The 24050-nt window shown below is 38.1% G+C and overlaps 1 protein-coding gene across 2 annotated transcripts in view; it reads right to left on the bottom strand.

Annotated features, from left to right (window-relative positions):
• Positions 1–24050, bottom strand: part of GRID2 (glutamate ionotropic receptor delta type subunit 2) — a 1570293-nt gene that overhangs the window by 2726 nt on the left and 1543517 nt on the right. The gene's annotated exons all lie outside the window — the stretch shown is intronic.

Here is a 24050-nt window from a genome sequence, read left to right as displayed (position 1 = left end):
GATGTGACTTTTAATGTAGTACCTATCCCTCATTGTGAGTGATCTCAGAGACATGTGCGCTGCACACTGGAGGAGGGGCTAAAGGTTTAAACTCTGTGATACACATATATTCGGGAGACTCTACTAAGAACTTCATTCTAGGTAGGATGTAAGAATTTGTTTGCCCTATCTCTTGTACACCCTGCCCTATCTCTTGTACACCCTGGGGTGTTGTTCATGCGTTGTAGACAGCCATGTGTTATTGCATGATCAACTGAGTCTCTATCCCATTTAGACTAGTGATGTTTATTTAGTTTTTATTATTCAATATGTGATTTGTTTGTGTTATAGTATAGTTAATCATACTTAGTAAATATATTTATTCACGTAGCCTGTATAGGCTTATTCATTCTCAAATCTTTTGAATTCATGTTATGTTACAATAGCCTATGTAAAATTTGAGTAATTTTATAAAGATAATGGGGGACATTTATTAAATGTTGTGTAAAGGAAAATGATTTAGTTGCCCATAGCAGCCAATCAGATTCCATCTTTCTATTTTTAAAGGAGATCTGAAAAATTAAAGGTAGAATCTGATTGGTTCTTATGGGGAACTAAACCATTTTTCCTTTACACAAGATTTATTAAATCTATGCAGAACTAAGCCAGTTTTCCTTTATGCCAATTTTGGTAAACCTCATATGATGCAATGGGGCAGTTTGCTTTCCAACTGCCGATTACTGTACAGTGCCCAGTGTAAAGACTCTACTTCCCAGAATTAAACCATGAAGGAATTTAGGGACATCTCGATCATGAAGCCTGCAGAGATGTGAAGTGGACTATATTACAGGCTGTTAGTACACAATAATCATACAATATAGTTTCAAACTTACTCAGCTCTTTTGTTTGAACAAAATAATTCAAATCACAAGTAAAAGGAAAGATTAAAGGGGTTCTCCAGGAATAAAGAGCTTTTATCTAATGCCATTAGCCTCTCTCTCTAAAAAGAAGTTTCATACTCACCTGTTGCCCACCCCTCCAGTCCCCCAAAGTGCCCCAGCTGTGTCCATGTTCTGGTCTCCGGAATGTTTGAATCTGGTGCTGCATCGGCATGGTCACATGCTCAGCTGCAGCTAATGTCTGGTTTCAGAGGTGATGTGACCAGAAATAGCATGTCACCTTTGAAGCCATTCATTTGCTGCAGTAGAGCATGCAACTATGCCCATGCTATGAATATAGACACAGTGGAGGCAGCACGAAGGAGGTAAGTATGAATCCTCTGTTTAGAGAGGCAGGCTGCTGGCATTAGATAAAAACAACAACCTAACCAACCCTTTAATGTAGAATTCAATTCAAATCCTTTGGTTTAAAGTCATTATGAATGCATATTAAAACCTTGGTTCTAAAGAACAATAATGCCAATATACCTCACACAGATATTTCAGAACTTTTATAACTGTATTTAGTGATGAGCGGTAGGGGCTACACGAATATTTTGTAGAAAATTTGTCATATATTCCCGAATTTGAGAATTTGAGATTATTTTATTGAATGCGAAAAATCGGCGATGTAAAAATCGCGTAATGCGAATTCGTAACGCGAAATACAGGTGTGGGTCACTTTGGCTACATTTTTTAAGCTGCTAGAAGTTTCATGAGCTTCTTCTGAGACTGGAGAAAATGGTTGGCACGGCAGAACATTACAATAGCTTTATATGCAGATAGAGTCAAGTGCTCCAATATATTTGCGATTGCTAATTGGCAGTGATTTGAATATTTTTTCGCACTACGTGCAACTTCACATTTTAGAAGGTCTGACTACAGATTACTGATTGGTGCACTAAGTATTCTTGTGAACTTGACATTGCTTCCTCCTCATTGGCCCACAAGCAAGAAGCAGAGAGGAATCATGTGTTCAGATGGAAAAAAAATGCCGAATATTCGATATAACAAATATATAGCACTATATTCTAAATATTCTTGAACTCTCGAAGTGGCGATATTCGCGATAAAAATTCACTATTCGAATATTCGTGCTCAACACTAAACTGCATATGAGCTAAACATACCTACATGCTTACCTTATTGCATCCTATTTAAACCCTACCCCCCATCTTCCCTCTGCCAGAGAGAGGCAGAAATGCAAAAAATAATGCCCTCGATAGCGACAATCTCTTTTTCCACATCCATGAGCACTGGCTGACTTAATCATGTTCTCTATAAAAAGGTTTGGTCACTGTTCCAAACCAGTCTTGTATCTGCAGTGGATATTCTGAATTCATTGTTTTGCAGTAACTTATTACCTTTGCTTCCGATCTGCTGGTACGTTACTCATCACAATACATTCTACCTGTCACCCTTTCTCATCGGGTACTAGAATAAACTGGGAGAACACTATACTAAAAGTTATCTTTTATAGAAATATAAGGTCAGTAAAGATCAGAGCTCAGATTTATTTTCTTAATTCTTTAATGACCAGACCTTAATGACCACCAAATTTTTTTTGCATTTGACTTTCTGCACTCCAGCAGCCATAATTTATTTATTTTTTCATTGACATGGCTGTCTGAGGCCTTGTTTTATGTGTGAGACATTAAAATTTTTTGTAGTTGCTTGAAGGTACATGTAAATTATAATGTAATTTATATGATGTTTTTAATGCAGAAATATAAAATTTTGTTTGTTTATTTTTTATGCTATTATTCACATTTCAAACTAAAAACCTAGCAAATGAATTCTTCAGGTTATTTTGGTTGTGTGGATACCTAATATGTGTATTTTTATTTTTATTTAATGTTTGCACACTAAGATATATACTAAAATGTTTTGTTCTTGTTTTTTGCAGTTTTTTTATTACATTATTTATAACATTTTTAAAATCTCATTATGAGATTACTATTTTATTTTAGTTGGCCATTAAAATGTATCAACCACAGAGGAATCTCTTTTTATCTTCTATTTTATGACTTTATTTCAGATTAAAAATGTATTACCATACTTCTGTATGCTAATGCATTATGTTTTGTGTGACTATAACATAGGCTGATATTAGGGCAACACCCCAACAGCAAAGACAGCCATAGGATCCTTCATAGGTCCTAAGGACTGATGGTAAATGGCTGTTGCAGTCTCCAGTTGTGTTACTGGGAAACCCAGGGCTCCATCAAAGGAGGGAGACCTCTTTGATCATGTAGTGGAATGGACCATTAAAAAGACAATGAAAGGGTTCACAGCCAGTATTGGAACCTCCTCCAACCCTAGCTGTGAAGCAAGATTCTGTGCTAAGAATTGGAGCAGTTACTAACAGCCAGTTCTTAGTGCAGGAGGGATCCTGATGCCGGTAGCACCCCAGTACTGCAGACGCGCCAAAATACATTGCTGCCGATTGCTACCCAGTGCCACCCACCATCAAAAGACAGTTGGCGGTTGTTAAGGGCTTTACCAACTCTGGAAAGGTTAATGAGGATGATTGAATAATATATAGGCACTTAAATATATTACCCGCTTGGTCTGTTGGACAGTAAAGTTCAATTATGAAATTATTGAGAGTTAAAATGACTACATGCCGGTGATGTATGTTTCTACTGGTACATACAGCACTGGTAATGTATGTTTCTACTGGTACATACAGCACGTACTGTATACTGTATGCATTAACAACAGGACAAAGAGGAAGACAAAAGATCCTATGACATATAGTTAGATTATAATTTTTTTATCCAGGAAAAAAAAATAATTGGAAATTCAGAGTGATTTGGGGCTTCAGCTTTGATGGCCTATCCTTAGGATACACTATAAGTGTTTGATTGGTAAGGGCCCAGCATTTAAAAGGGTCTATGTCACTTTCTTTATGAACAATGGTGGCCAACATGTTATGAATGGCACTCATGCTACTCTAAAGATAAACTATATTAGGACATCAATCAGCAAAGAATTTTAAGCTTATTTAGAAATAAAACTCAATTGGTATTCAAGAGTACAATTTATTTTAAGTCCTGGAATACACCTTTATCAGCACATCTCTATTTTTATTAAAGGGTTGTTCAGTTGCAGTACTTTCCATATTTAATATCTCATTAATGTGTTTTTCCAGTTGTTTTTTAATGATGACCTATAGGTCTGATTGGTAAGGGTCCGATACAGATCAGCTGTTTGAGAAGGCATCGGCGCTCACAGTCAAATGGCATTGAAGTGAATGGGGCTGCAATACCAAGTACAATGTACAGTGCTGTGCTTGGTAAACATAGAGAAGGCTATTGGCACTTCTGTTGATGCCACCTTTAACAGCTGATCGGCGGGGTCCAGAGTGTCGGACCCCCACTGATCAGATACTGATGACCTATCTAGAGGATAGGTCATCAGTGTAAAACTCTTGGAAAACCCCTTTACATTTTTTTTGTAATCAGAAAATATTGCTGTTAAAATACTCTTTTTGGTCTGACGGGAACCGCTATTATAGTTGCATTTGACAGTTTACATAATGCAGAATGCTATCTTGCTGTGGAATTTATGAAAATATCAGCTGGAAAAGAATTTATGTTGAAAAAATAGAATTTGCAAATGTAACTTTTAAAAAATGAATGTGAATTCCTCCTTATGTGTAAAAACATATGTTGTTAATTGTTGTATTTTCAAACAGATGAGAAATATTTTAATAAATGATGGTATGAAATTGGCAAGCATGATCTGTTTAAAATAGATGTATAGAATAGTTGAAAGACAAGTTAGTGCTGTACTAGAGCTGAAATAGTTTCTTATGATTTCTTAACACTTTATGAATGGCAGACTTACCTGCTCAAAAAAAGTTTAATAGAAGCTAAATTTATTATATTCTACCTTTTATGCCCAATATATATGCAATATACTGTATATAATTAGTTATATGAGTGCTACATTGCTGGAGATTAGTAATTATTAATCCAGGGAAAATGATACAATACACAGTACAAAAGCTTGTCTATGTAATGCAGGACAGGACCTTCTTGTACTCAAAATTTTGTAACTAAATATATGAAAATTGTGTTTGTAAACTGGACCACCACTTTAACTGCACAGCTTGAAAATTTTACGTGAAAATATGCTTTAAATGGATATTTTTACAAACAACATTTATCATCTGTCTACGGCTATCTACAAACTCTGATAGTTTTTGTATGTTCATGAACTTTCTGCATAATTTTTTATTTCCTTATGGACATTACACTGTGTACAGAATTATTAGGCAAATGAGTATTTTGACCACATCATCCTCTTTATGCATGTTGTCTTACTCCAAGCTGTATAGGCTCGAAAGCCTACTACCAATTAAGCATATTAGGTGATGTGCATCTCTGTAATGAGAAGGGGTGTGGTCTAATGACATCAACACCCTATATTAGGTGTGCATAATTATTAGGCAACTTCCTTTCCTTTGGCAAAATGGGTCAAAAGAAGGACTTGACAGGCTCAGAAAAGTCAAAAATAGTGAGATATCTTGCAGAGGGATGCAGCACTCTTAAAATTGCAAAGCTTCTGAAGCGTGATCATCGAACAATCAAGCGTTTCATTCAAAATAGTCAACAGGGTCGCAAGAAGCGTGTGGAAAAACCAAGGCGCAAAATAACTGCCCATGAACTGAGAAAAGTCAAGCGTGCAGCTGCCAAGATGCCACTTGCCACCAGTTTGGCCATATTTCAGAGCTGCAACATCACTGGAGTGCCCAAAAGCACAAGGTGTGCAATACTCAGAGACATGGCCAAGGTAAGAAAGGCTGAAAGACGACCACCACTGAACAAGACACACAAGTTGAAATGTCAAGACTGGGCCAAGAAATATCTCAAGACTGATTTTTCTAAGGTTTTATGGACTGATGAAATGAGAGTGAGTCTTGATGGGCCAGATGGATGGGCCCGTGGCTGGATTGGTAAAGGGCAGAGAGTTCCAGTCCGACTCAGACGCCAGCAAGGTGGAGGTGGAGTACTGGTTTGGGCTGGTATCATCAAAGATGAGCTTGTGGGGCCTTTTTGGGTTGAGGATGGAGTCAAGCTCAACTCCCAGTCCTACTGCCAGTTTCTGGAAGACACCTTCTTCAAGCAGTGGTACAGGAAGAAGTCTGCATCCTTCAAGAAAAACATGATTTTCATGCAGGACAATGCTCCATCACACGCGTCCAAGTACTCCACAGCGTGGCTGGCAAGAAAGGGTATAAAAGAAGAAAATCTAATGACATGGCCTCCTTGTTCACCTGATCTGAACCCCATTGAGAACCTGTGGTCCATCATCAAATGTGAGATTTACAAGGAGGGAAAACAGTACACCTCTCTGAACAGTGTCTGGGAGGCTGTGGTTGCTGCTGCACGCAATGTTGATGGTGAACAGATCAAAACACTGACAGAATCCATGGATGGCAGGCTTTTGAGTGTCCTTGCAAAGAAAGGTGGCTATATTGGTCACTGATTTGTTTTTGTTTTGTTTTTGAATGTCAGAAATGTATATTTGTGAATGTTGAGATGTTATATTGGTTTCACTGGTAAAAATAAATAATTGAAATGGGTATATATTTGTTTTTTGTTAAGTTGCCTAATAATTATGCACAGTAATAGTCACCTGCACACACAGATATCCCCCTAAAATAGCTAAAACTAAAAACAAACTAAAAACTACTTCCAAAAATATTCAGCTTTGATATTAATGAGTTTTTTGGGTTCATTGAGAACATGGTTGTTGTTCAATAATAAAATTAATCCTCAAAAATACAACTTGCCTAATAATTCTGCACTCCCTGTAGTTCCATGCATTGAGTACTTGTTATGTAAAATAACATTGCACTTGTATTAACCACCTCCCGTCCGCCCATAGGATATAAACGTCCTATGGGTGGATCTCTATTTCTGAACGCACGTTTTAAAACATCCGTTCAGAAACTGCAGCTGCACGCTAATCGTGCAGCTGCTGATCGGGTTGCCCGCTGTCAGTGACAGCAGGGCAACCCTTAGAGAAGGCAGGGACAGTGCCCAGGTGTCCCTGCCTTCTAGATCGCTGCATACACAGTGCTCACCGAGCGCTGTGTATGCAGAGCAGGAAGCGCTATGCGCTTCCTGTTCCGGCCCGGCGGTCATGTGACCGCCGTGACCGGAGAGTGCAGCACCGTAAAAAAAAACACCGTAAAAAAAAACAAAAAAAAACTGTGTCAAGACAAGCAATTTTTGTCACCTTGCATCACAAAAGGTGCAACACCAAGTGATCAAAAACGCGTATGTCCCACAAAATGGTACCAATAAAACCGTCACCTCATCCCGCAAAAAATGAGCCCCTACATAAGAAAATCTCTCAAAAAATAAAAAAAACTATAGCTCTTAGAACATGGAGACACTAAAACATCATTTTTTTTGGTTTCAAAAATGCTATTATTGTGTTAAAGTGAAACAAATAAAAAAAGTATACATATTAGGTATTGCCGCGTCCTTAACAACCAGCTCTATAAAAATATCACATGAGCTAACCCCTCAGGTGAACACCGTAAAAAAAAAAAAAAAAAACTGTCAAAACAAGCAATTTTTGTCACCTTGCATCACAAAAGGTGCTACACCAAGTGATCAAAAACGCGTATGTCCCACAAAATGGTACCAATAAAACAGTCACCTCATCCCGCAAAAAATGAGCCCCTACATAAGAAAATCTCTCAAAAAATAAAAAAAACTATAGCTCTCAGAACATACATTAAAACGTAATTTTGTTTGTTTCAAAAATGCTATTATTGTGTAAAACTTTAATAAATGAGAAAAAGTATACATATTAGGTATCGCCACGTCCGTAACAATCTGCTCTATAAAAATGTCACTTGACTGAACCCCTCAGGTGAACGCTGTAAAAATAAATAAATAGAAACTGTGCTAAAACAACCAATTTTTTTGGTCACCTTGCCCCATAAAGTGTTATAATAAATGATCAAAAAATCATATGTACCCAAAAATAGTACTAATAAAACTGGCACCTTATCCCCTAGTTTCCAAAATGGGGTCACTTCTTGGGAGTTTCTACTGTAAGGGTACATCAAACGCTTCAAATGGGACATGGCATCTAAAAACCATGTGGAGTGCCTTTTCTTCTGCACCCTGCCGTGTGCCCATACAGCAGTTTATGACCACATGTGGGGTGTTTCTGTAAACCGCAGAATCTGGGTAATAAATATTGAGTTTTGTTTGGCTGTTAACCATCGATGTGTTAAAGAAAAAATTAGATTAAAATGGAAAATCTGCCAAAAAAGTGAAATTTAAAAATTTGATCTCCATTTTCCTTTAATTCTTGTGGAACGCCTAAAGGGTTAACAAAGTTTGTAAAATCGGTTTTGAATACCTTGAGGGGTGTAGTTTCTACAATGGGGTCATTTATGGGGGTATCCACTATGTAGGCCCCACAAAGTGACTTCAGACCTGAACTGGTCCTTAAAAAGTGGGTTTTGGCAATTTTCTTAAAAATTTGAAGAATTGCTTCTAAACTTCTAAGCCTTCTAACGTCCTAAAAAAATAAAATGACATTTCCAAAATGATGCCAACATAAAGTAGACATATGGGGAATGTTAAGTAATAAATATTTTATGAGGTATCACTTTCTGTTTTAAAAGCAGAGAAATAGAAATTTAGAAAATTGCAAATTTTTCTAATTTTTGGGTAAATTTGGGATTTTTTCATAAATAAAGGTGAAATATTTTGACTGAATTTTAGGACTATCATGAAGTACAATGTGTGACGAGAAAACAATCCCTGAATGACTTGGATAAATAAAGGCGTTCCAAAGTTATTACCACATAAAGTGAGATATGTCAGTTTTGCAAAATTAGGCCTGGTCAGGAAGGGGGCAAATGGCCCAGATGGGAAGTGGTTAACATTACGTTTGGGGCATACAGTGGACAAAACCACATTGATCTCTTAGATAGGGTACTGGTTCCCCTTAAAAAGACCAGGCCTGTATGGAGGCTTACTGGAAGTGCTCCATGGGAAACAAATATGTAAAGAGCTATCTCCCAAGAAAAGAGAACCATCTTGCTAGAACCACCTTGTGAAAATGGCTGCCCATGAGTTAAAATCCACCTTTTTTTTTAACAAGCCTTGTGACTAGACAAGGGAATATAGCTAAGCCACAATTTATATGTAAACAGCTGTTTCAGGGTGCTTGTCCCTATTTAGCATGGAGTAGCATTCCAACTGGCTGAGTGCAATGCCTTGGATGCAGATTAGTCAGGGTGCTGAATCTCCTTAACCCCTTAAGGACTTAGGACGTACCGGTGCGCCCTATTTCCCGAGTCCTTAAGGACTCAGGACATACCGGTACGTCCTAACTTTAAATCGCGATTGAGGCGTGGGTTAATCGCAACAGGATCTCTGCTGAAATCATTCAGCGGCATCCTGTCACAATGCCGGGGGGGGTCCCGTGACCCCCGTGCGGCTTTTACCTTATCCGACAGGCAGCGGGCGGCGGTGCCATCGGGTCCCCATGCGGCTGTAGGGGGGACCCGATGGCATGGAAGGCAGCGCAATGTCTAAGGAAGGCATTGCGCTGCCTTCTGGCGACGAGCCTGTGAGATCCAGCCCCATGGATCTCACAGGCCGGAAGCTGTATGAGTAATACACACAGTATTACTCATACAGCCAATGCATTCCAATACAGAAGTATTGGAATGCATTTAAAGGGATTAGACCCACAAAAAAGGAAGTCCCAAAGTGGGACAAAAAAAAAGTTAAAACAAAAGTTTAAAAAATAAAGATTTCCCCACCAAAAATTAAAAGTTTCAAGTAAAAATAAACAAAAACGTCATTTTCCCCAAATAAAGTAAAAAAAAGAAGAAGAAAAAAATAGAAAAAAAAAAAGTTAACATATTAGGTATCACCGCGTTCGTATCGACCGGCTCTATAAACATATCACATGACCTAACCCTTCAGATGAACACCGTAAAAAATAAAAAATAAAAACTGTGCTAAATAAACCATTTTTTGTCACCTTACATCACAAAAAGTACAACAGCAACAGCAAGCGATCAAAAAGGCGTTTGCCCACCAAAATAGTAACAATCTAACCATCACCTCATCCCGCAGAAAATGAGCCCCTACCTGAGACAATCGCCCAAAAAATAAAAAAACTATGGCTCAGAATATGGAGACACTAAAACATCATTTTTTTTGTTTCAAAAATGATATTATTGTGTAAAACTTACATAAATAAAAAAAAGTATACATATTAGGTATCGCCACGTCCGTATTGACCGGCTCTATAAAAATATCACATGACCTAACCCCTCAGATAAACACCGTAAAAAAAAAAAAAATAGAAACTGTGCTAAATAAACCATTTTTTGTCACCTTACATCACAAAAAGTGTAATAGCAAGCGATCAAAAAGTCATATGCACCCCAAAATAGTGCCAATCAAACCGTAATCTCATCCCGCAAAAAATGAGACCCTACCTAAGATAATCGCCCAAAAACTGAAAAAACGATGTCTCTCAGAATATGGAGACACTAAAACATTACCGTATTTTTTTTTTGTTTCAAAAATTATATTATTGTGTAAAACTTACATAAATAAAAAAATGTATACATATTAGGTATCGCCGCGTCCGTATCGACCGGCTCTATAAAAATATCACATGATCTAACCCCTCAGATAAACACCGTAAAAAATTAAAAATAAAAACTGTGCTAAATAAACCATTTTTTGTCACCTTACATCACAAAAAGTGTAATAGCAAGCGATCAAAAAGTCATATGCACCCCAAAATAGTGCCAATAAAACCGTCATCTCATCCCGCAAAAATAATACCCTACCCAAAGTAATCGCACAAAAACTGAAAAAATTATGGCTCTCAGACTATGGAAACACTAAAACATGATTTTTTTTGCTTCAAAAATGAAATCATTGTGTAAAACTTACATAAATAAAAACAAAGTATACATATTAGGTATCGCAGCATCCGTAATAACTTGCTCTATAAAAATATCACATGACCTAACCCTTCAGGTGAATACCGTAAAAAAATAAAAATAAAAACGATGTAAAAAAAGCAATTTTTTGTCACCTTACATCACAAAAAGTGTAATAGCAAGCGATCAAAAAGTCACACGCACCCCAAAATAGTGCCAATAAAACTGTCATCTCATCCCGCAAAAATCATACCCTACCCAAGGTAATCGCCCAAAAACTGAAAAAATTATGGCTCTCAGACTATGGAAACACTAAAACATGATTTTTTGGGTTTCAAAAAAGAAATTGTGTAAAACTTACATAAATAAAAAAAAAAGTATACATATTAGGTATCGTCGCATCCGTGACAACCTGGTCTATAAAAATATCACATGATCTAACCTGTCAGATGAATGTCGTAAATAAAAAAATAATAAAAACGGCTATTTCTTGTTACCTTGCCTCACAAAAAGTGTAATATAGAGCAACCAAAAATCATATGTACCCTAAACTAGTACCAACCCTATCCCGTAGTTTCTCAAATGGGGTCACTTTTTTGGAGTTTCTACTCTAGGGGTGCATCAGGGGGGCTTCAAATGGGACATGGTGTCAAAAAAACCAGTCCAGCAAAATCTGCCTTCCAAAAACCGTATGGCATTCCTTTCCTTCTGCGCCCTGCCGTGTGCCCGTACAGCGGTTTACGACCAAATATGGGTTGTTTCTGTAAACTACAGAATCAGGGCCATAAATATAGAGTTTTGTTTGGCTGTTAACCCTTGCTTTGTTACTGGGAAAAATGGATTAAAATGGAAAATTTGCCAAAAAATTGAAATTCTGAAATCTCATCTCCATTTGCCAATAACTCTTATGGAACACCTAAAGGGTTAACGACGTTTGTAAAATCTGTTTTAAATACCTTGAGGGGTGTAGTTTCTTAGATGGGGGTCACTTTTATGGAGTTTCTACTCTAGGGGTGCATCAGGGGGGCTTCAAATGGGACATGGTGTCAAAAAACCCAGTCCAGCAAAACCTGCCTTCCAAAAACCGTATGGCATTCCTTTCCTTCTGCGCCCTGCCGTGTGCTTATACAGTGGTTTACGACCACATATGCGATGTTTCTGTAAACTACAGAATCAGGGCCATAAATATTGAGTTTGGTTTAGCTATTAACCCTTGCTTTGTAACTGCGAAAAAATTATTAAAATGGAAAATCTGCCAAAAAAGTGAAATTTTTAAATTGTATCTCTATTTTCCATTAATTCTTGTGGAACACATAAAGGGTTAACGACGTTTGTAAAATCAGTTTTGAATACCTTGAGGGGTGTAGTTTCATTTTTGGGTGGTTTCTATTATTTAAGCCTCGCAAAGTGACTTCAGACCTGAACTGGTCCCTAAAAATTGGGTTTTTTAAAATTTCTGAAAAATTTCAAGATTTGCTTCTAAACTTCTAAGCCTTGTAACATCCCCAAAAAATAAAGTATAATTCCCAAAATGATCCAAACATGAAGTAGACATATGGGGAATGTGAAGTAATAACTATTTTTGGAGGTATTACTATGTATTATAAAAGTAGAGAAATTGAAACTTGGAAATGTGCCATTTTTTTACAAATTTTTGGTAAATTTGGTATATTTTTTTATAAATAAAAATTATATTTTTTTTACTTCATTTTACCAGTGTCATGAAGTACAATATGTGACGAAAAAACAATCTCAGAATGGCCTGGATAAGTCAAAGCGTTTTAAATTTATCAGCACTTAAAGTGACACTGGTCAGACTTGCAAAAAATGGCCAAGTCCTTAAGGTGAAATAGGGCTGAGTCCTTAAGGGGATAAAGAGACCAGTCCTGTATGGAAACTTACTAGAAGTGCTCCATAGTATGGAAACTTATTGGCAAAGCTCCATGGGAAAGCAATATACAAGGAGATATCTCCCAAGGAAAGAGAATCACCTTGGTAGAATTAATTACAGAATAATAGTTGGGTAAGAATGTTTTTTTTTTTTTTCACTATTGTGTGACAGGCAACCATTAATTATTCACTAGTCCATCTTGTACATCCTGAAAAGCAGGTACCTATTTACTTGTGTAAAATAGAAGGTGAAATAGATGTTAGCATCCCACTACTTGTATGAAGGAACTTCAGCTATTAAGAAATATAATAAAATCCCTTAGTAGTGCAGACACAGAAATGAGCTATTGTAAAGTGCAGGATACCAATAGCCCAGCATGAGGGTGACCATACACTTTCAATCTCTGTCAGCCAAACTCTCATTCTTTACACACCAATTCCTCCTGACCACCTATACACATGTATTCCTGACTTGACTGAGCATGCGTGTCTTCTAAATAGGGAGAGAAAAAAAATCTGCTTGTGAGTAAAAAGATAAGGGGTTCCCCAATGACAGTTTTTGATAAAGAAGGATTGAGCTGTTGAATTTAAACATGTCTGATCCTTTTGTTCTCAGGGAAAATAAGCTGCTGATAGGCGTCTGCCGGTGGCTTACTTCATCTCCCTATTGAGATCGCATGCACAGTTAAGGCTGCCATATAGATTCAGTAGTGGATCGTTTGACTATCAGCTATCTCTCCAAATTCCCTACTGACTCCTCCATACATATCCGTGGTTGGTTCGGCCAAAAGTGTATGCGTATTTAATGAGGAGAGAGGAGAAAGCTACTGAAGACACTTCTGGTGGTGGCTTATCTGCTGAAAGAACAGTGTTATCGGTCAAAAATATTCACTTTGCCTGATTCTTCCTTCCCTTGATGTCATCTGTCGAAGGGGAGTCGGGAGCTACCCAATACATTACACTGTTGGCCAAACCCACTGTTCTCAGAGGGTTAAGCCAACAATACAATAATGTGTTCAGTGCCCTTTATTTAGACAACAGTTGTTTAACGAGGACAACCAGTGTAAAACCCTAAATAAACATATTGTAAATTGTCTTTTGTTAGCTATACATTTCAAAGTTGGCCAAATGCTTCAATTATGCAGTATGTACAAGTTTAGGAGATCTTTGTGGGAAAGAAGAATTGGAGATGTTTGTTGGACTTTAACATGCCTGATCATTATTTCTTCTGTGGGATAATCTGCTGAAATAAATATCCTACTCAAGGCAGCATGGACTCTTGGCTCAGAAAATGTTTTAGCCAACAACTGCATCAAAATATCTCAAACTTACATATGAAAAAAAATGTCTACCTATGCCAAATCTAATATATTTTATCCAAATTATTAATATTGTTTTCCAAGCTTTGATAATAACATCAAAATCTCCTATGGTACTGTCCAGAAATAATCAAGCAAGCAGCCTGATAGGTGTAGAAATTTGAGCACATTGAAGGAGCCAGGCCAGTCCCAAGAACGTTAAGCTACCTAGGTAGAACTGAAGAATTCTTCTCCTGGTGTGTATCATCCTATAATTGCCATATTTTTACATTCTACCTATACTTAATATTCACACCTTTCCTCAATTTCAATGGTACTTACAGTGAAGGACGGTGGTGAATGCCTAGTAAGTTTTGTTTTTTATTAAGAAGTAATAAATTGAAGTTGATTGTTGATTTTAATAGTCTGTAACTTTGTAGCTGTTGGGCTATCAGCTTTGGCCTCCAGCTGTGTTGATGAGTGTTCCATTAGGCCTTGAGCTTATCAGAAGAGATTCCTGGCCACAGATGTCTGCCTGTAAATAATAAATCTTATTATGCAGCAGCGGGGGGTGCCAATCTTCATTTCATAGATATGTAAGATAAGATATATGGCTGTTTTGTGTCTACACCTATGTATTGCACTAGATACTAATGCCAGAATGCAACTACATTATATAGGCTACAATAGTCATCATTTTGGGGCCAGATCAGTAATTTAATGTTATATATGTTGCATTCAGTAAAGTGAAATTTTACCACTTCCATTTACCCTTTCCTGACCAGGCGCATTTTCCTATATCAGTACATACATCTTTGAAAGCTATAACTTTTATTTCTTTTTGGTTATATAAATCCTTTTTGTGCCTTTTTGATCATACATGGGGTTTTCTATTTTTACGTATTTTTTTTAATTTTTAAATTTTTTTATAACCATAAAAATGTAAAAGAAAAAGGGGAGGAAATAATCAGTTTTTCATGTTTTTTATTTTGTTACTAATAAATTATATAAATAATAATAATAATAAAAAAATATTTTTTTTGTTAATAGGACAAGTTGCAACTAAAATATTTTTTTTATTATGTCCCTGTTCCATAATGATCATTTTGATATATGGGACGTATGTTTTATATCACTGGAGGCGGAGCTGTGGTTTGGCATGCATTTTTTTTTATTTTTTATCTTTTTATCTATTTATTTTTATTTTGTCTTTATTTTTTCTATATTTTTTATTTTGCACTTTGTCATACAAGGTCATACAAGAACCTTTGGGAGACATTTTATACTTTTACTTACTACATTTTTTTATTACATTTATTGCTGATTTCTTCTGACATATTAGCCCCAGTTACAGGGGGAATACAGCCTCTAGAGAAGTTGTGCCCCTGCAACAATCACATGACTCCTTGGACCAGGGAGATCAGAGCATTACTGCTTCCTGATCTCTATACCCAGCGCTCATTGAACACTGTTTATAGATCAAATGTTCCTGCCTTTTCTATAGGGAGCCATGCTGTCACTGACTGGGGGCTTTCCGCTCCAGCAGCTGCATGATAAGCGTACAGCTACGATCTCTGCAAGGACATTTTAAAACATCTGACATGAAAGGTCAATGCCCGGATTTTTATAGTCTATTGACGGTCAGGATCTGGTTAAACAGTATCACTACAAAAATGCAATAGCCTATGCTTCACTCACGTCTAACTTATACTGGCAAAATTATTGGGTCTATTATATTATTAAACATGCTAGATGAGTTAGAACTAATGCATGACTTTTCCCATAGGTGGTCATAATAGTGGCAGAATTATTTAGTGTACTTTTGTGTCATTGTGTAGCCTCAATTTAATATAGAAAATGCTATAACTAATTCACGACTTTTCCCATAGGTGGTCATAATAGTGGCAGAATTATTTAGTGTACTTTTGTGTCATTGTGTAGCCTCAATTTAATATAGAAAATGCTATAACTAATTCATGACTTTTCCCATAGGTGGTCTTAATAGTGGCAAAAAAAATTTGTGCAGTTGTGTGTCATTGTGTAGCAACAATTTAATACAGAAATCCAACTGCATGAAATCGAAGGGACACAAGGACACATTAGTATCCACCAGCCTGCTATTGGTTCCAAGCTGCTTTCAGCATGTTAATACCTAAACCTGCCTGAAAATGTGGCCATTTATGAAAATGACAGAATGAAATAACATGAGATGCACAATGACGGAACGAATATGGTTTAGAACATACTACTGTTTGAAAATGCTCTTTTCATGGCAAAATGTAATACACTGCCAGACAATTACCGTTTAGAGTAGTCATTTTCGCAGTCCATAATGGTATTGCAATGTGTTATATTTTTAGGATGTTAACCTACCTCATGTACACAATGGTCCTCTGAATATTTTACCAGCTATGGGAAACATTATCGAAAAATGACAAAATGTCTTAGATTTTTATTTTTTAGCAGATTTCTCAAAACTCTGTTCCTTAATCGAAATTGAATTATTTTACATTTTACATGTCATACTGATACATAATAGGAACTAGAGCTTTTATAAGTTTAACTGTAACTTTAGAAATGTGAAGATGTATGAAAACTGTCTAAAAGAAATACATTTTTTCATGAAAGTTATGACCAACAAAGATCGTTTTTCTTTTAGACAGTTTTCATAAATTGTCTCCAAAGTGTATAAAAGGTGTCATCAAATAGAATTTCATCAGTGCTAGCCATTCTCTATTTGAAGAAATGGATGAGTCTATATTTCAGCTATTTCCTTGTGGTTTTGAGTCTTGAATACAGTTACAGCACAAAAATTGTTATCTTTATTATATACTCTTGGTAACCACGTTTACTTACCTGGTTTCTGTGTTCAGAGGTTCCAAGTTTTGTTAAAAATACACCATCTGGATAAATGTATGTGAGTGCCTAAACATCACATCCATGATTTAAAGGGGTTGGCCCATCTCATACATTGGGGGCATATCGTTAATTTTTATTGGAGTGCCAAAAATAGCCGAGCAGCGCTCTTGACTATTTTTGGAAGTCCCAAAGAAATGAATAGGAAGCGCACTGTGCAAGCGTGGCCACTGCTCTATTTATTTCTAAGTCGTTAATGGAAATAGCCAAGACAGCATTCAGCTATTTTTGGTAGTCCCTCAAAATTTAATGGAGGATAGCCGCACATGCATGGTCAGCTCTCCACTTTGAGGGCTCCGTTCTACAGATAGGTGCAGGTCCCAGAGATGGGACCCACACTTATCACACATTGGGCGCATATCCCAGTGATATGAACCCAATGTATGAGATAGACCAACCCCATTTAAGTGAAAGTTGTATTAAGGCCATTTTACAGAGTCTGAGGATTGGGGCAATTATCGAAGATGTGCGTTCATATTGAATGCTTGTTCCTGATAATTTCTTCATATAAAGATAGAGATTTTTGCCTAATGAATGTGTTATGAGGCAAATAAAATCATTGTTGACTGGCAGCACCTTTTCCTGTGTAAACATGGATGTGCTACCGTCAAACAATGGGGATGATCAATGGCAGTAGTGATTGATGACAGAGATGATTGATGCAGGTAAATGTTGCTATCACCTCTGCTCAACAATTGGGTAATTATAAGAAACACTCCCTTTATTCCTGATAACTTCCTGTCAAATTTGCTGCCTCCCCTTTTTTTTTTAAGAAGGCTTACGATGACTTTTTGGAATGTGGTTGTGGGGTTTGTGTCCATTCAGCCACGGAACTTTAGTGAGGTTTGGCACTGATACTTAGGATAGGCCATCAATATTAGATTAGTGGGGGCCTGACTGTCTGCAGCTATTTGAAGGGCCCACAACACTCCATTAAGTGCTGCATCCTCATTGTCTGCAGTACAAGTGCTACTACAGACTACTGCATAGTCTGTAGTAGCACATGTCCTGGTCACTGCAGCTTTGTCCCATTCATGTGAAACCACTAGAACAAACCTTTTAGTAAAACACTAATTTATAACAAAGCATGTTAATTTTTATGGCAACATTCTCAATGAAATTAGATATTTTCAAAGTAGCATCAATCAAGGAGCATCAATCAATACATTATACATATGAAGTCTGAAAACAAAATGAATTTGGTATAAGGCCATTAAAGTTCATCCTTATTAAAATATATAAAGGATTATATGTAATTATATGGGGAAAAAAACACAGAACCCAGATTTTTTAGTTATTTTAGGAAAATTACACCTAATTGGATTCGGATCTGGGGAGTGTGAGGGACAGTCAATGACATAGATGACTTTCTCACTGCACCAGTGTAACATGGCTATGTGGATTTCATTCTGGTACCTAACAGCAGTCAAAGTACCATTGGCTATTAAGTGGAGGTTTGTGCAACCCACCAAGGACATACCTCCCCAGATCATCGCTGACACCAGTCATGCTGGATGTTGTTGCAGGCAGCATAATGTTCACCACAGCATCTCTAGACTCTTTAATATCTCTCACATGTGCTCAGTGTGAGCCTGCTCTCATCTGTAAAGCGAACAAGGTCAGACCTGCTGATTGTGATGTTCTCGGGTGAATGGCCATTAAGATGCACAGTGCTGGGCTATGAGCACACTTCTCACTACATAACATCAGGACTTCATGCTACCTTCATGGAGTCTGTTCATTACAGTTTGGTCATAAACATGCAGAGCAGTAGCCCACTGGAGGTCATTTTATAGAGTTCTGGGCTGGCAGTGCTCCTACTATTCCTCCTGGCATAAAGAGCCAGACACCAGTCCTAAAGCAGAGTTGATGCCCTGGTATGGCCTTGTCCAGTTCTCATTGTGTAACGGCCTGGTATAGTCATCATGCTCCTGAAGCTGGGCTGGAGACAAAGCAAGCCTTCCTACAACACCATGTATGGACATGCCATTCTGGAGGAGAAGGACTACATGTGCAATGTGATTGGGATGCATGTAAAACTAGACACAAATCAGTCAGAAGAAGAAAGTAATTATCTGTGGCCACCACACGCTGTTTTATCTACAGTGCTGTTGTCTCTTTGATTTGCACAAAGGCAGGTGAAATTGATTTCCAATGCCTTATGCTTCCTACCTGGTCAGGTTGATATCCTTTAAGTTTAAATGATTATTTGGGGTTATACTGTAATACTTAAGAAGCTTTCCCTTGATTTTCTGAATGGTGTAGATTGTATATACTATATAGGGGCATATTTATTAAGACCAGAGTTTTAGATGCCTGTCCCTTTCCCGCCCACAAATTTAGATCTGGTGTGAGCAGGGTGAAGTCACAGATAGTTACATCTGTGCCTGAAAGTAGCCTAATATAGGCATATTTTAGTATAACAAATAACCCCCTATGGTGTATATATACTTATAGGACCTTGACATTTGGCTAAGGCCTGTTTCACACTTGCGTTTTGGTTTTCAGTTTTGACATCCAGCAGAGGATCTCAAAACTGGACCGAAATGGTTCTGTTTGATGTTAACACATCCGTTAGGATGCGGTTGTGTTAAATTGAAACGGAACAAAATTGATCCGGCATTAAAATCATTGTAAGTCAATGGGTGACAAATCATTTTTTTTTGGAATCATTTTTTTTTTTAATCGGTTCAGCGGTTTTGTGTTTAGTAAAAAATGCAACAAAACTGAACGTAATGTATCTTGAGGAATCCTGATCAGTTCTGTTCCCATTGACATTGAATGGGGACAAAACAGAACCGTTTTGGCCCAGTTTTGAGATCCTTTGCTGGATCTCAAAACTGGAATGCCACAACGCAGTACGAAGCAGCCCTAAAGTAAATGTTAGCTGCCTTAAAGCCATACCCATACTTAGGCGTATGTTGCTTGTGTCGGCAACTGTTGTACTTGCATCTTATTTAAATGATCTTGTATAGAATAAAATCGTGTTGCTGAAAGCTTTGCTCAACAGTGGAAAATATTAAGTTTTATGCACCAATGGGCTGAATTATTAGTTTGTAAAAGACTTCTACAAAGCCTTAGTAATTCAGGGCTACCCAAGCAATGTGATATACAAATTATTTAACTGTATAACATTTACTCTCTGCATTTCAGCCATCACTCTCATTTCATGCATAGATGACACTGTTGCTAAATGGAAAAATGTTGCTGCTTAAAGGGGTTGTGTGGTGCTTAAATACTGATGGCCTATCCTCAGGATAGTTTATCAATATCAGATTGGAGCACCCTCATTGATAATCTGTTTGAAGAGGTAGCAGCACTCATGCAAATTCTACTTCCTTGTCTACATTACCTGCCCATCCTCTCACTTGTAGAAGATAAGTGATAAATATTTTAGCACTGCACAACCTCTTTAACCCCTTAATGAACACTAATAAGCCTTCTTACAGCAGTCACTAAGAGCCATTTTATGGTGGCATAATCTAAGCATTCTAGTGGTCTCACATGAGAGCTTTGCTCCTGCTCTAATGGCCTTGACCAGTAGAAGTAAAAGTCGGCCCATATAACCACTTAGATCCCGCAGTCAATAGCGAATGTGACATGTAAGTGGTTTATGATACTATCTTTTTCACTTGAATTGTATGCTCGTAATTTAATTTCATGTGCTTCTTGTACAGTGAAATGACAATAAAGTGTCTCTTATCTTGTCTTTAGAGGGAGGGAGCTCCCTCTGTCTCCCATGAGCATCCTGTGAATGAGATCGCAGGGTGCCAGTGTCTTGGCATGGCAGCCTGGGGCCTAATAAAGACCAACGGCCTGCCTGCAGTGTATCCCAATAAAGCTGCACCTCTTTGGCACAGCCTGCTGGTGACTGTCAGTATAGCACTGACAGTATAATTATCTGCACTGCATAATCAGTAAAGGGTATTATAGAAGAGATCAAATGATTTTCTGTTAATGTCACTTGTGGAACAAGTAAATGGTTAAAAAAAAGTTTCATAAAATAAAAACAATTCCAAGTAAAAGTTACACATTTAGAACTTGCTCTATCATTTTGCGGAACGGACGAATGCAGACCCATTCAAGTTGAATGGGTCTGGATTCATTGCGGCGGCCGTATGGAGGTTGCCCCTGCATTGGGGACTGCAAATTGCACGGAACGGCTCACCTACAGCAGTGTGAAGAAGCCCTTACAGCTACATGCCTATATTAGCAAAATAGAAAAACTACCTTCTTCATTTTTCTGTTTATTACTCAATGAGCAAGATGCAGCAAAGGTAACCAGCTGTTACTGACTAAACAAAGTACATCTCTTTACTATAATGTACTTTACTTGGAGAATTTCTGCGATAATGAGATATAACTGCGCAAAAATATTGGGGGAGATTTATAAAACTGGTGTAAAGTAGAACTGGCTTAATTGTCCACAGCAACCAATCAGATTCCACCTTTCATTTTCCATAAGATCTGTGAAAAATGAAAGGTGGAATCTGATTAGTTGCTATGGGCAACTAAGCCATTTCTACTTTGCAGCAGTTTGATAAATCTCCCCCATTGTATTATATAATTATGCTTCGCTTTTATAATCATTTTAATACTTATAGAAAGTCTCCTCATTATTAAAGTTTTAAAGAAATCTTGGCTTAGGGCTCATGCAGACAACCGTATGTATTTTACGGTCCGCAAAAAACGGATCCACAAAAAGCACAGATGACGTCTGTGTGCATTCTGTATTTTTCGGAACGGAACAGCTGGCCCCTAATAAAACAGTACTATCCTTGTCTGTAATGCGGACAATAATAGGACATGTTCTCATTTTTTGCGAAACAGACATACGGACATACGGAAACAGAATGCACACGGAGTAACTTCAGTTTTTTTTTTGAGGACCCATTGAAAGGATTGGTTCCGTATGCGGTCTGCAGAAAAAAACCTAAACGGACATGGAAATAAAATACATTTGTGTGCAAGAAGCAATAACTTCGGCTCATCGGAGCCAATACATTCTGTACTGCTCCATACATATTGGAACTAAGTTTTATGCAAATCGACTTCGGATGTTTCATCCGAAGTTGATTCGCTCATCCCTAGTTAGTGGTTAACTTTATTTACAAAAATGCAGACTGTAATCTCAGTTACTTCATTCCTTTTCAGAAACCCAATATGTAGTTAAAGCCATCTCCTACTACTACTAAAAAAAATGCCTCGTATTGTTTCCAATGTCATGTAGAACTGCGTCAGTGCATGTGCTGCTACTGGTAGTAAGGCTAGTACTTTTACAGTATCTATTTCATACAGTTGGTAACTAAGAGATTTATTCCCACAAAATGGCCACACTCACTGTGTAAAGTATGAAGCCTAAACCCAGCCCCCTCCTTCTAAACTTCCTGGTTCACGTGCACTAGCATCAGAGAGAGGAATATACTACTTTTCTATTTTATTTATAATGTTTTGCAGTTGTGATATAAGAAAGGAGAGGAGCAGTTATAATAAAAAGATTATGTTATATATTGTTTGTATATTGTACATTTAATCTGGAGGTGTGCTTTAATCCAACATTTTTGACGGTGTCATGATGAAAACATTTTCTTTGCAGGCAGGGCCGGCGCCACCCATAAGCAGAGTAGGCCACCGCGTAGAGCGCACTCTGCCTGGGGGCAACGGCTAGTCCCCTACTTGTGATCCATCTCTGACATCATCTCCTACGGCTGCTTGACTCCTTCTATTCGTTCCTGTACTTGCCGGCCAGATCACGGATGCGCTGCGATCCTGCGCGCCTGTGCCGGTGTTTTGCCACTTTTCTATACCCGGACAAAAGTCTATACCCGGAAGTGATGTAGCTGCACCGGAAGTCACGCAGACGCATTGGAATCAGCTGGAGGAGGGGGTGTGCGCGCTGCACAAGCGCATTCTGCTAAAGTTTGTTAATCTGTCAGAACGCCCCTGCATTTTTCCAGCCCTCCATTTCTTTACTATCCATCTCTTTCTTTACTATCAATGGCGGCATAGAGTCAGCTTTAGCAAATGCATAGAGTCAGCTTTAGCAAATGCCGAGCGCAGCGAGGCCGAGCCCGATGCGTGGCGAGCAAAGCGAGCCCACGAGGGTACAAATTAATGTAGATTACGGGCTCGCAGCGTTCTGCCAGATTACTATACTTTAGCCGAATGCGCTTGCGCAGCGTGCACACCCCCTCCTCCAGCTGATTCAAACGCGTTCACGTGACTTCCGGTGCAGCTACATCACTTCCGGGTATAGACTTTTGTCCGGGTATAGAAAAGTGGCAGAACACCGGCATGAGTTTCTTCAGTCACTTCGGCGCGAGATCCCGCGAGACCGGAGGTCACGGGTCTTGCGGGATCTCGTGCCAATACACATGATCTTATGCAACGTCATATCCGGGATGTCACAACAGGAAGTGACTTGACGACTCAGGGTATTGAAGTATTACAGGGTAGGGAAATATCACTGGACACCGGCGGCAAATACAGACTATACTACAGGATCGTCAGCGAGCGACACAAGTACGTATGTGGGTGAGGGGGTTTTGGCGTCAATTTTAAATTACATAATGGAACCTTGCTGGAGGGCAGTGTGACTGTGGGGGCAGTATTACTTAGTGGAGCACTGGGTGGAAAATTACATAATGGAGGGCGGGTAAAGGGGCGTGGTCAATAGGCGGAGTCAAGGGGGCGGCAAAATTAGCTTTTGCCTAGGGTGGCAAAAATCCTTGCACCAGCCCTGTTTGCAGGTACTTTATCTATTGTATGTTGTTATTTCCAACAATTTGTTATGAATTGCTAATTTTATTATACAAAATGTGCTGTTAGTTTTAAGAGGGGAGAAATGGAGCATATTTAAACACTTAGAGATTTCACTGTTTCTCTATGGCCATCATAATTTCAAGCATCTGTTTACTTCTTCCTTTTGGCTTCAGATTGGAATTTGGCAGCACTGCTAACAGAGACAGTGGATTATCGTACAAACCGAATGTACTCGTTTCTCCTGACTGAATGTGGAATGAGGTCTGGGTAATTCAACACATTTTTAAATATTTGATTCATCTGACCTACTTT

Source organism: Bufo bufo, chromosome 2 (assembly GCF_905171765.1).
Source record: "Bufo bufo chromosome 2, aBufBuf1.1, whole genome shotgun sequence".
In the NCBI taxonomy this organism is placed as follows: Eukaryota; Metazoa; Chordata; class Amphibia; order Anura; family Bufonidae; genus Bufo; species Bufo bufo.
Note: the sequence above shows the minus strand (reverse complement) of the source record. Positions and strands in the feature narration are given on the sequence as shown.